Raw genomic sequence first — 12,413 nt, 5'->3', positions numbered from 1 at the left:
AGAGCAAGATGAATACTCTAGTCAGGTATTTGCTGGGTTCAGACTGATGTCCACATGCTGACCCACTTGTATAACTTTGAAGGGGGTGAATTGTTAAAATCAGCGGATCGCCTCCCTCTGCTGCCCCTCTGCTTCAGCGTAGCTCCCCCCTCTCTCTCTCCCTCTCTCTCCCTCCCTCTCCGTCTCTCCATCTCTCTCTCCTCCGCCGCTTATCTCTGTGCGCATCGTCAGCACTAGTTTGGAGTCAAATCTGACAGCCGCTGCTTTGCCCGCTCCATCCACCGGTTCTCCTTTAACTCCCCGGCGGCTGTCCCAGCTCCTTTAAAGAGGTATAACCTCCAATTATTTACCTTAAAACACGTGTTAAGATTGATGTTTTCTTTAGAACAATAATAATCGGGCTGACCTGAATTTCCTTGTCTCCCTAGCTCGCACAGTCGGGACTGTGGGAGCGCATCGGACCGCTGTGATCAACTTGGGGCGCAGAAAGAGCAGGGAAACTCCTCGGGATTCTCCGTACATCGAGCGCTGATCTGGATGTTGTGGTGAGAACACTTTGTTGCATTAAAGTTGTTTTTATTATACATCTTTAAAGCACAAATTTGTACATTTTTAACCAGGTAATAACATGTGTACGCCAAATGATCCAAGTGCGTCTTTTTTCTTTTTTATTGATCACATATAAACTATTTACTGTTGTTGTTTAATGTACAAATGTTGAAGCGTCAGAGCAATATTTCCTCTCCTCCTTTCAAACCCCCTTTTTTAAGACGAGCCCCCGCCCGCCCCCCCACACACACTTAGTTGCCGCTTATTATGCATGTAAATTAAACGTGGCCACTTGTGACAGTTCAGTTGTCAGCATTCCCATCACGGAGCGCGATGAGGATCAAATAATACCCTCCGGATTGTGGGAGAAAAGGGGGAGATTAGGTGAGAGGAAAGAGGACTGTGAGAAGAAACATTTGAGGAATCCCTCAGGATAGCGCTGCTTTCTCTCTCTTCTTAATTGGAAGGGTTTTTATTATTCTTTTATGTCTCTACAATGATCATATTATCTAATGATGTTTTATAGGCTCTTTTTTTTTTAATATACTCTTTGTGTCAGTGCCATTACCCATTGTGTGTGCTGACACACTCCTGGCTATGCTGAAAGAAAGCATCCAACGGGCCATTTGCTGCTTTTTATTATCATGTTTATCAATTAAACTTGTCTCTAATGGAGATCTCACACTTCCTCCAATATAAAACATTACTCTCCCACACACCATCCGTTAGCATCTCACCTCCCACATAGCCACACTTGCTGTCCGCAGCCGATTATCTGGTGAGATGCCACCATTTGAGCAAATAGAGTGGCTACTTAATGTGGTGACTTCTGGATCAGGGGGGGCCGGGCACAACTGAGGGCTGCTTAAATGGTTCATAAGCGGTATCATCAAGGGTAAATCAAGAGGCCAGTGAGGACCAGATAAAGTGCCCTGTGGAGGTCTTCTGAGCAGTTTGCTGATGCGTTTTATTGCTTAATTACAGAATGGTGCTGTCACTCCAAATGTGTGTGTATCAGTGTGGGTGTGTGAGACGACTTTGCTCACTCGTGTGTGGACGTATAGGAATGAGCGAGCAAAAAGAGGAAAAGAACAGAGAGGGATTATGCTAACTCAAAGTTCTGAATGAAGGCCTTGCTCTGGTGAGTTGTTTTTAAGTCACAGTCTGCAGGAACACAAACATTTTTGTAGAATTGAAATTTAAACAAAGAAAAGATTATTGTTATCATACTTTTAAAAAAAATGTCTTAAAGATGCTAAAATTATCCTTCATAGTTGTTCTAAGCTTTTAGTGGGATGCCACTGTGGTTTGCAGATGCTCCATGCAGCCGAAACATAAGTTTCGGCTGCATGGAGCATAAGTTGGTGTAAAACTGCCCCTCCCCACCCTGTTGCTATCCACTGCCTACAGTTCTCTACACCAATGACCTACATGCTGTGCTACTAGGTGCTAATAGTAGTAGTATTATTTGCAAATCTTAGAATAAGGATATAATTGTGACTACGATTTTTTTTCTACCTTATTCTGATTTCTAGAATGTGCTTAAAATATGGAGCTTGGAAATCATCAAAATTTAAGGTTATGATATTATACGGTGCAATCCTGGACAAGGCATGTAACATCTCCCAACCAGCAAGACAAGGGGGAGGGGCATCTTGTCATATACTTCAGAAAGTTCTTAGACAATGGCACTTATGATCCCCAGACAATATCAAAATCCACTATGGCCTTCATACAATGTGATACTCTACCTGATACTTAGAATACACTTATTGTGCTGCTAGTCAGTGTGTGAAAGGGTTAGTAATTTAAAGCAGTATTAAGCTCTTTGCAATTGATAATGTGCTATTAAAGCACAGGTTGTTTACCATATAATAATGGCAGTTAGATACAGTATCACTTTGTTACTTATATGCATCTGTGGTACATACAATTTATTCTCAGGCAAAGAGAGGTTGGAATTTTTAAAAACCTTTTCTAGCCTTACATAGGGTCCACTGCTCCTGCATTTATGTAAGCAGTATTTAAATGTCACAGGAATGAGGCAATGACATCATTACTTTATTCCAAGGAACACTAAGGAGACGCTCTGTCTGTGCTGATGAAGATCTATTCAAGCCAACATGCAGAATTTTTGAACTCATGACATCCTGATGTAATCTCTAACAACAAAAGATATAAATGTTGGTGAAAAACTTACCTGCATTCATGAAACATTACATTTTTATACTCATGTGGTCGGTTGATTGGAAAATATTTCATACTAACAGAATTAAACAAGATGTTGATTTCAGTTAGAATTTTGATTATCCTGTCCTGCTTCATTTCTATGTTGGTAATTCTCAACCTTTTGCTCCAATACAACACATTTGGAAATCAGCAACCACATACTTACCCTGTTTAGTCTGCTTAAATCGGACCATAGTTTGCTATGCCACAAAGTTCGGTTTGTTTAGGGAGGTTTGAATTCGCAATCGAATTCTGATGCGGACCAATAAAGGGAACTGAGGTCCTCCTGAAAACCCAGCTCTCAGATCAGTTGAAGTGAAGTGGAAGGGAAGGCCGCAGTGTGAATGCAAAGCGGACTAAAGACGGCTCCAAAAGATGTAATTGTACTGTAATTGCGCAATAAGTAGAGCTGCAACTAACGATTATATTACTCATCTCTTCATCCGTAGATGGATTTTTCGATTAATTGCTTAATAATTTGATAAAGATAAGAGTCATTAGAGAAGATTTTTTACAGACACACACACACATACACTCATATATATTTTTTTAACATTTTCATATAATTACTTCTCTAAGTGGAGTGTCTCTCACCTAAAGGCATGTTTTAGAGTCACTATACTCAAGTTAACGATTAATCGATGACTAAAGTAATTGACGATTATTTTAATAATCGATTAATCACGAATAATCCGATTCATTGTTTCAGTAGTAGTTATAATACAAATGAGGTTGTTCATATCTTAAAAAGTACCTTGCTGCACATTTGTACAGTCTTGACATTAGTACAAATGTTCTGCTTTTCGCACGTGGTCGCCTCTACCTTGAGGCCATCTTTGCAGCCGTCCGCCTTTTTTTTTTTATTTCATGCTGAGCTTATTATTGAAAAATACTTACCTGCCAAACTTGCCAAAGACAGCTTAGCAATAACACTGCCATTATGGTTATTAGTGTTATTGCTAAGCTTTCATTATTGCTAAACTGCCATTATAACAGTTTTGTGTTGTTCACCAACCATTTTTATAGTGGTTCTTCCAGCACCACCACAGTCGATGGGATAAACAGGTGGATCCAGAGGTTTGTTTCAGTTTGAAAAAATGTCTTTTGAATGCAAGCCGCAACAGATGAGAATAGTTAAAATGTTGCAGTTTGTGTCCCCAATGAATCCGAATAAACCAGACTATCAGGTGGGAAAACACCATGATCCAGTTTAGACGTAAATAGGACATACTTTTTGAAACACATGCCACTCATTATTCTTTTTTAAGGCAACCCTGTTTGAAACTAAAATTGATGAGCATCAAGCAGTTTGACTGTGTTTGATTTAAATATGTATGTTTATACTGTAAAATGAGTGTATTTTTATTCAGTTCCTGATGCAAGCCCACGCCGGGTAATGAGACAGCTAAAGCAGTGACAAAAATCTTGGCAATATTTTGCTCCGGTGTCTGAAAGATGTCGGACAGCAGCTGAGCTTCTTCTGCCCTGTCCTTCTGTTTTGCTTCTTGCAGTGTGGAAAAAATCAAATGAAAATATGTGAAGAGATGATATATTTCAAGCAGGCATCATAATGAATGAAAGAAAAAAAACATTTAGAAAGTGTCCGGCCTCTTTTCCCCTTGATTTACCTCCTGCACTCTGTTTTGATGAGTCTCAGTCAGGGAATCAGTGCAGATGTTTCAGCAGAAAATTTGAGCCTTGTCGTGTGGACGTGGACGTGCAATCATGCCATAAAGCAATCATTTAGCTTTAGTAGCCCCCATTGGGTTTTCTTGTCATGTGTAAACATGAGATGTATCTTCAACGATGAGCTGATGTTGTGTCATGGCAGTGCAGATGAAATTGTTGACATAGTATTTATAAGCCCCATTAACAACAGCTTTAATACTGTTTATCTAGACACACTACCCAAGCTGATTAGGTTTAATCATCTGGCCGACTGAAGAAATAAACTTTTACACTTAGTACTTTAGGGGCACAATTTCAGAGCATTTGGGCAGAAAAGATGATCAGTTCAAAATAAACTCATCTCCAGTGTATGAAGGTTCACTAACTGATTTAATGACTGTAAATTATATGTAAAAATCCATAAGTTCCAATCTATAGACCTCTTACAGTAAAATTCCTCAGAGGTTCAAAGCAGAGGCCGTCCCAAAACATACTGCCCAAGAAGACCTTCTCTATTTTCTATCAGTTAAAAGAAGTTTACCTCGTTGTAATAAGAAAGGGTTTAAATAGAAACAAAAATGAATGGATGATTAATAAGGAAGTCTCACCAATACAGTCCCCCGCCATGGTTGGTATCAATGAGAAATTGACAGACAGACAAATAATTTGTTAGTAGGGCTGGGTAAAAAAATCGATTCAATCGATTATGAATCTATTCCTTTACATTTTTGCAAAATCGATGTCTTGGGAATGAGATTGATTAGTACATGACGTTCACATTCAAATGCAGGAAAGATGCACTCAAGATTACTTCAAGCCAGACAGCTGCAAATATAGCCAATAGGTTGACTGAAGACATTAACAAATGGGGCTAACCAGCAAACACCCTGTAGTTGTGAAGACAACGCTGCAAATATGGTTTGTGCAGTGGATATAATGCAGCTCATGCATGTCTGAGTGAGTGAGGCTTCAATTTTTCACTTTTCACAAACAAGTTTGCACTTATGAGACAGTTTTGTTCACATCTCAAGTTTAAACTATCTGGTTTAAAGGGTTTGCGCTTTGTGTTTAATATGACAGAAAAAAAATTAAATACATGAGTATTTTGAAACACATGTGAACCACTTTCATTATTGTAAAAACAGATTTAATCGAAATTAATTGATTTAGAACTTTATTAATCAAAATCGAATCGATTCAGGACTTTGGCGAAAATACCCAGCCCTATTTCTTAGTGTTTTGATGATGCCTCGATTGGCTTGGCTGTTGGTGCCGATGCTTATTTAGTTAGGATGCAATTCTATTCTAGAATGCTATTCTATCTTGAACAGATATTTTAAAAGTTTGATAAATCTGAAGCCTTTGATTTGGTTGTGGAAAAAATAAGATTAATAATTTTTGGAACCTTTATTTTTTGGATTTAGAACTGTTATTAACGTTTCTAAAAATTGAGATTCAAAATGTATTGCTAACATTTCATCTGACCTGATCAAATGCCATTTTTGTCCTAGATTTATTGTTCTGATCCTATAATTCATCACTTCTCACCTTAAAATATGTCTTGCTATTTATTTCGTACACTGTTAAATTTGCCACATAAGTTGATTTCCATGTGTCAGCGATGTTATATTAATGTGAAAAACAAAAACAAAAAACTGTTGTTTAAATTATACTATAACAAAGGTGATTGCACCGTGCTGTCTACAATGGTTTCATACCCATAAAGGTAAATCTATAGGGGAAAAAAAAATCTGCTGAAAATGCTGGAGCTCTTTAACAATTGGGTCTGAGCGCTGCAGCTGCAACTTTTTTCCTCTGTCTGACACCGGACATAGATAACACTCTAGCTAAGCAAAGCAAGAGTACTAAAACAGCAGAGGCACTTTTTTATTTCTCTGGAGATGTAATATGTAGGAAGAAATTAGAGAAAGGTAAATTAAGGGTATCTATTTAAACCTCTTTAGAGTCTCTGGGACAATCTATGACTTTCCAAATAAAAAGGACATATTAGGCAAATGTCAACTGTTGTGAAAAATACCTGCATTTTATTGGAATAAATGATAAAAATCATGCGTTTAGTATAAGCTCACTTTTACTGTTGGGAATATTTCTTATAGAAGCCTACATTGGACAGAAATGGAGTCCCCTTTCCAATTCTTTCCGTTTTTGCTCCTTTTCCTCATTGAAATCTACATAAATCCAATATAATTTAACTGTCAGCTGCTGCTTACTGGTATTATGGGGGAAAAGTTTTCAAAGAATTCTGGCCTCATGTAAAAAAAAGACATTTCTCTATTAACCTGATTGTTGCTTGTTCCATATTTGGTGGTCATGACTGCTAATAAGTACATGTGATGTCCGCCATCTTTTTTACATTCATGTGGGGCAATTCTGGCCCACTTTTATTTATAATTTATACTTAGAATTGTTTTATTGAATCAAATGGTGCGGTTATCGAATATAAACATCCTGCTAGGTCATTTCACAGCATCTTAATCAGGTTTAAGACTTTGAATAGGCCTTTTCAAAACGTTTCTTTAGCTGTTAAGAGGTGGACTGGCCATTATGCTTTTGAACGCTTACTGTTGCATTACAAGTGATGTCAAGCTTAAGGTCCCCATAAGGATTTTTTGAAAGCGAGCAGATCCATGAGAAAAACAGAAAAGCCTTTCCAAAATCAATCTAACTACCACCACTATGTTTGACTTACTAAAAGTCCATCAACATTATATTTTCATTGAAGTTGCACTATTGGAGCAATTTTGGAAGGCTGGCCACCCCTAGAAGGTGATGGTTTTTTTTTGTGAATATGAGATTAATTTGAGGATAAGGGGTTTCTCTGTGGTTTGCACATGTTTCAAAACCTTGAGATATCACGTTATGTTTCAAGAGTGAAAGACCGTTAAAGGCCAGTATTTAAGCAATGTTTGGATTTAACAGATTTGGCAGTTATCTGGACTTTGTGTGGTTTGTAAAACGGAAATGGGAAATGGGGTTAACAAGGGGGTGTACTTAATTTTTTATATATCCTGGTTGATTTTGGATGTATTTTTCCCCAAATATTTGAGACCATAACTTGAAAACTGTTTTATATTTACTTGTGTTACTCCACCCATCCATCCATTTTCCATCACGCTTATCCCTGCCGGGGTTGAGAGGGGTGCTTGTGCCTATCTCCAGCTGTCTACGGGTGAGGGGCGGGGTACACCCTGGACAGGTTGCCAGTCTATCGCAGGGCAACACAGAGGCAAACAGGACAAACAACAATTCACACACACTCACACCTAAGGAGAATTAACCTAACAGTCATGTTTTTAGACTGTTACCCAGAGGAGTACCCGGAGAGAACAAACGCATGCACAGGGAGAACAATACAAACTCTATGTAGAAAGACCCTAGGTCGGGAATCCAACCCGGAACATTCTTGCTGCAATGCAACAGCCCCTCATGTTGCATAAAATCTAATTAAGATTGAGCAAATTTTACAAGAAAATGGAAAAACTGTACAGATGTGTAAGGAAGCAAATATATATAAACAAGACAGCATAATTAAAAAGTGACATTTCTCTTCCTAATGTCTGTAACCTTCAGATGTGAATCTCAAGCATAGAAGTCCTTTATGGAGTTGTTGTTTTTTTTTTCTTCTGGCAGGTGCATGACTTCATTGTGATAATGGTGTTCCACTGCTGCAGTCAGGGATAGGATGCTGCTACGTCTTACATCAGAATAAGATTAAAAGCCCTTTCTTTTCCTGAGTGCTCCTCATTCTGTCAGCTTTGTATCTGGAACAGACACAAACACCTGCTTAAAGAGCTTTTGCGAGATGTAGACAAGTTGAGTGTCTCTTACTTGAGCGAATAGCTGTTATTCTATTAAGTGTCTTTGTTAAGATGGTGGGTTGGCAGGCATCTGAACTTGACAGTCCATGCAAAATGGACATGGCATTTGAAACAAATCAAATTTTTTTTCTTAATGTGACAGATTGTTTTTCTGTAATTTGTTGTTTTTCCCCAGTTGTTTTTTTTCTTTTTTTAAACCTCAAAAATGTTCACTTTATAATTTCTATGTACTCTCTCGTAGAACGCAAGCAGATAAGACGTATATAGGATCTCTAAACCACAGAGTTAAAGTCCTGGCTGCTGACACAATTAGTCAAAAACCTTATTGTTTCTTGCAGCTATCCTCCCATTCTGTCAAACACTACATGGCCTCGGGTTTAAAAATAGCTCAACACAAACACAAACACAGTTTTAGCAGGGACAGCCCCGGTGTGCTGGCACTGAACAGAAGAGGTGGTGATAACAAGGTTGAAGTTAGTTGGAATTTTCGCCGCACCTCAAAACTCCTTACACCCTTTTCCAAAACCTGATTCATCTTAAAATGAAATGTTTTTCCAAGAGTGTGTTTAAAAAGACAAACTCTCTTTTCCCCTCTTCTTCTGCCAGATACAGTTGAGCTAAAGCTCCTTCTGCACACACACACTCATCCGTCTGATACTCTCATACGCTCACACACTTTCTGCTTCACACCCCTTGTTCTCTCACATCTCTCTCCTCTCTCCTCCCCTGGCACCTCAATGTGTTTCTCTTTAATTGAGATGCATTTCAATGTGGTGCAAATTAGCTTTCTGCAGCTCAAGTCTTAACTTGCAACGTATATAGGCGTGCGTACGCCCAGGCTGGGTGCACGCGTGTGTGTTACAGAGAGGAGAATTCCCATAGTTAAAAAAAAAGGTGCTACCTTCCTGTTCGTTTCACTGTCTTCTCCTCTGATGCCTCATCTCTCCCACAAACTTATATTTTTAGCATGGTATTAAAAGAAAAGATTGCCTGCTTTGGACTCCTTTAGCTTGTGTCCGTTGGCTGATAAATTCACTTGGCTGTTGTGTGGATTTGAATTCTGATCTGAGTCTAGGAGAAACGACAATATGCTCCAGCTCATTAGGGAGAGGGATAGAAGTAAGGAGGGTCAGGAAGGTCACAAAGATACTGTTATGCAACCCAGTTCTGACTCTTTCCTGATCTGCTGCCATCATCCTAACGGTTAAAGCTCATTGCTTTTAGGGCGCACCTCGGCCAAGCGCAGGTAGGGATGCTTGACATGGAACAGCACCTCCTAATCTGCACTGTTATTATATAATGTTTGCAACCCCTGAGTTAACCACAGATACAACCTCTGATATAGGTAAAAATTTGAAATTGTACTTTGGCTTCTAGGAAAAGTTGACACTCCTCATGTCCCCATCTTATTTCTGGCTAGCTTTGCACTTTAAAAAGAAGCTCTTTCTGGCAGTTAGTTAAATGTGTGCATGGAAGATTTCCTTTGGGCTTGTCTTCCAGGTAAGAGCAGCTTGCTAACACATGTGAAAAATAACACCTGACATTATTAAAATGCAGCTAAAATCAGATCTAGATTAGCATATTTTATTCCTGCTTATTTTTAGATTGTTAAATTTAAAAGGTTGAGTTGATCTGAGTTTCTACCTTTCCTTTTAGTTTTCAGAAGACATGATACAATTCTTTAATATAAACAGGTTTTAATACCAAAAAATATTTGTATTGCCTGACATTGTTTGTAAATGTAGTTTAGGGCAGTAACAATGAATTAGATTAATTGTATCGATTTGATTATTGAAATAATTGTCAACTAATTCAGTAATCGATTAATTGCTAACTATATAGAGACACTAAAACATGCCTTTAGCCGACAGAGCAACCTATAGAGCAGTAAATAAATAAATAAATAACCATTATGCATTTAAGGTAAAAAAAATAAATATATATATATATATATATATATATGTCAATATGCTCTATTCAGAATTCCTCAAGTTGAAAAGTTTTGTTTCACCTGGTTTAATTTAGTAAAAGACTTCTTTAAGGAACCTTTGGCTATCCGATTATTAATCAGTTAATAGGAAAAATAATCGACAGATTAATCAATTTGCAAAATTATCGTTAGTTGCAGCCCTACTGTAGTTACTTTAATACAAATAGTGGTGGACATCCTTTAGATTCCACACCATGAAAAGAGCATTTCCAAAACATCCAAAATAACCATTTTTTGGAAGAATGAAGGAACTTTCTTTAAGCCAGCTGACATGCAGTGCACATTAAGTTTCAGTGGAGAAGCAGCCCTTCTCTACCCAATGCTAAGTGCAGCCTTGAGCCCCCTCCAGAGATCCCCTTAGTTCTTTTTTTTTATTATTATTCAATCAGCTTTAAAACAACAGGAAAAACTTTCTGTCTCCATAACTGTTTCAAAGCATGCATTCTGCAACTGTTTGGTTTCAGCTCCATTATGTTTTTTATTTTTTTTTATGACTATCTTAAATAAATAAATAAAAAATCTCCATATGTTCCTGTTCCTCAAAAAAGGCAGATACTGTTGTCAAAGCAGATGTAAATCCTGCACGCTTAGTTCCACCAGGCTGCAAGTTAAAGGCTATCATCCTGCTTTAAAAGGATACCTCCACTTCAGACTCTACTGGTTTCTCTTTCTGTGGTGCTGCTGTGGTGCTGCTGTCGTCGTCCTTGCCACCCACTCCGACCACAGCATGATGTTGCTACCACCACCTTTCACTACGGCAATAGATGGTCTAGGGGACTTTGTAGTGTTATTTTTTTTTAACAGCTGAAAGGCAAAAAGTGGGCTTTTCTCTAAGCAGAGCAAAGCAGAGCACTATTATTCTCTAACAAACCCAAAAGACCCTTACAGAACACCAGGATCTATACTGAAAGCTCCAAACTAATCTTTTTACTATATAGTTTACTTCTATATGAAACTATTTCCAAAGTATTTTCCTTAGGAAATAATTGTCACAGTGAAAGGGATCATTCTTAATCCATCTAACACTTCTTAGAATTTTATCCATTTGAAAAATTGGGAGTGTTGGGTGAGTGGCAGCCTGTTGGGTGCGTGGCGGCATAGTGGTTAGGGCATAGAGCTCGGAATCCTGAGGTTCTGAGATCAAGTCCCACTGCCACAGACTGCCACTCTGGGTCCCTGAGCAAAGACCTTTAAACTCCACACTGCTCCCCAAGGGGATGGGTTAAATGCAGAGAGTTAGTTTCTTTGCTCTGTACTTGTTACAGTGTAATGACAACAAAAAAGCTGGGGGGGAAAAATAGCAAAAAACATGCCCATCTTTTAGTTTCACCTTACAACACTACGCTAATTTGTGTTGGTCTATCAAATTAAATACATTGTTTGTGGTTGTATTTGATAAAATGTAAATTAGTTTTATTGACGTAAACACTTTTGCATGACACTACTTGTTCATTACTGGTACACAGGAAATTACGTCTGCTCCATTTACACATTTGTATAGTGTTTAAAGTATTGTGTGGTGTTTCTTAATCCCTAACTTGAGTTGTTTTACTGCCAAACAAGTAAAGACAACCAATAACCCACAAAGGTTTGGAATGGAATGATGATCGCTTCATAGAGACTTAAAAATGCTCAAGTGTGCTAGTTCCAAAACACATCCATGGAGCCTGATCTGGTAAAACTGAGAAACAGTCGACATGGGTTTCTCGGTTGGCAAATTTGGGGGTGATATGAGGCTCCTAGTCTCATGCCACTTTTGTGTGCGAGAACACACGAGTGTGTGAGAGAAAGAGAGAGCAAGGAGTCATTTGGGAGAGTGATGCTGACAGTAGGGTGACCTTGGGGCTCCCAGTCTTCCTCCTGTCGATGAAAGAAATGACTTAGTGCCTCTCTTCCCGCCCATGATGGCTCATTTATTATCATTAGGCACATAGTCAAAAGATGCTGTGCAGACCCTCAAGATGAAGCAAAGTCTGTGTTGCTGTGTATGGCTGTTCTTTGTGTGTGGAGCTGAGAGTGACAGACCACAGGACAGAAACGGAGAGGGAAACCTTATCTCTTATGATAAGTGCTTCATGTCTGAGCATATGTGTTTGTCAGCCAGTGTTTGTCACAGGTGCACTCGGCTTCGCGTTGGC

At 38.6% G+C, this 12,413-nt stretch overlaps 1 long non-coding RNA gene across 1 annotated transcript in view; it reads left to right on the top strand.

Moving 5' to 3' along the window:
- The first annotated feature begins 221 nt into the window (after positions 1-221).
- LOC107095357 overlaps positions 222-12,413 on the top strand; it is a 55,341-nt gene continuing 43,149 nt past the window's right edge. The window contains exons 1-2 of the long non-coding RNA XR_001481737.1: positions 222-329; positions 429-545. This is a non-coding gene — a long non-coding RNA (uncharacterized LOC107095357). The remainder of the gene's footprint in view (positions 330-428; positions 546-12,413) is intronic.

Source organism: Cyprinodon variegatus, unplaced genomic scaffold (assembly GCF_000732505.1).
Source record: "Cyprinodon variegatus isolate N-32 unplaced genomic scaffold, C_variegatus-1.0 Scaffold22, whole genome shotgun sequence".
In the NCBI taxonomy this organism is placed as follows: Eukaryota; Metazoa; Chordata; class Actinopteri; order Cyprinodontiformes; family Cyprinodontidae; genus Cyprinodon; species Cyprinodon variegatus.
This window is presented reverse-complemented; position numbering and strand designations above follow the sequence as displayed.